General features: G+C 46.9%; 1 pseudogene; it reads left to right on the top strand.

The window, feature by feature from the left end:
• Positions 1-968: 968 nt before the first annotated feature.
• Positions 969-1,431, top strand: LOC147419793 (small ribosomal subunit protein uS12y pseudogene; annotated as a pseudogene).
• Positions 1,432-1,863: the final 432 nt, after the last annotated feature.

Below are 1,863 nucleotides of genomic sequence, written 5' to 3' on the forward strand. Positions count from 1 at the left end.
GCCAGCACCTGCTTAAAGAATCCACAGTTCTTGTTGAGAAGAACCCATAAGTATACACAAGGCCTCTCTAACCGTAGCATCCTCTCCTGAAGAGACTGCGCACAACATGTGAACCTCATTATTGGACGGGTGCAAAAGAGCCTGGCTTGCCAAGGCGCAACAGAAAATGTGCTGGCTAGAGAGAGAGAGAGAGAGAGAGAGAGAGAGAGAGAGAGAGAGAGAGAGAGAGAGAGAGAGAGAGAGAGAGAGAGAGAGAGAGAGAGAGAGAGAGAGAGAGAGAGAGAGAGAGAGGTCAAATTTGCATGCATACCTTCCATGCAACTCACAGACGTTTGGCAAATCTGCATGGCCCGCGGGGGAGAGAGAGAGAGAGAGAGAGAGAGAGAGAGAGAGAGAGAGAGAGAGAGAGAGAGAGAGAGAGAGAGAGAGAGAGAAATCGTGTTGTACATCTCATTTCGCTCCCAGCCCGCCTACTGCAAGTTGTTGGTTGCTGGTCGAACCACCTGCCACCTTTCTTTCTGTGCTCATCGCCCAACACATTTCTTTCTGTACTCGTCGCCCACCATTTGCGAGCTCCATTACTTTGCCAGCTGCGCATAACTTGCAGAAGCGTCCTGAAGGCTTGCGTGCGACCCTTATACCATGTAGCTTCTTGGTCTGCACCCTGCTGCCAGCTGCCCCAAGCCTCGTTGACGCCTTCTGAGCATTGCCTCGCTCTTTGCTTCGATCAGCTCAGATTCACTTTTTTTTAACCTTTTTCATCATTGGGTACCCCCTACTCTCTCAGTTTTTTGAAAAACAAACCCTCTAAAAGAGCGCGCGCCTGTGCGCACTCTTTCCGAGGGTTTTTTTTTCAAAAAATTGAGAGAGAGAGAGAGAGAGAGAGAGAGAGAGAGAGAGAGAGAGAGAGAGAGAGAGAGAGAGAGAGAGAGAGAGAGAGCTCCTGGGCACTAACAGCAACAACCACCATGGGTAAAACACGTGGTATGGGAGAGCTGGTTTCAAACTGGGTACACAAGGCATATAAGAAAAGAAATCTTGGAAACGAGTGGAAGAAGCCCTTTGTAGGCTCCTCCCACGCCAAGGGCATCGTTCTTGAGAAGATTGGTATTGAAGACAAGCAGCCCAGCTCTGCCATTCGAAAATGTGCCAGGGTACAGCTTATCAAGAATAAAAAGAAGATTGCGGCCTTTGTTCCAAATGATGGTTGCCTTAACTACATTGAAGAAAACGATGAAGTGTTGATTGTTGGGTTCGTTCGTAAGGGACATGCTATTGGTGATATTCCTGGAGTGCGGTTCAAGGTTGTGAAGGTATCGGGAGTGTCTCTCCTTGCCCTTTTCAAGGAAAAGAAGGAGAAGCCAAGGTCTTAAGATTTGAGAAGATATGTGAAAGTCCTGCAGGATTTGTACCTTATTGATTAGCTTCCTGGGAATGACCGGGGGAGATCATCACGAAAATTTTGTTAATCTCATGAGATGAGCCAACTGCTATTTTTCGATGCATGCATTTCCTTCTTTTGAACCATGGGATGGAGAATCATTGTGTCAATGAAGATAAAGATACTTTGTTTGTCCTCAAAAAGAGAGAGAGAGAGAGAGAGAGAGAGAGAGAGAAAGAGAGAGAAAGGAGATTCCTGCTTTGGCATGAGCCTTAGGCTATCATCGGCTCCTCCTGAACAACAGAGATTGATGTTGGGCGAGCAACTGTATCCACTTGTAGATTAATTTGAACATGGTCACGCAGGAAAAGTTAAGGGCATGTTACTGGAGATGGATCAGCCAGAAGTTTTACATTTAATTGAATCTCTAGAGGCGCTAAAAGCCAAAGTGGCAGAGGCGATGGAGGTACTACAAATGGTCC

The sequence above is a fragment of the Adiantum capillus-veneris genome, chromosome 29 (assembly GCF_014529385.1).
Source record: "Adiantum capillus-veneris isolate H3 chromosome 29, ASM1452938v2, whole genome shotgun sequence".
NCBI classification, from domain to species: domain Eukaryota; kingdom Viridiplantae; phylum Streptophyta; class Polypodiopsida; order Polypodiales; family Pteridaceae; genus Adiantum; species Adiantum capillus-veneris.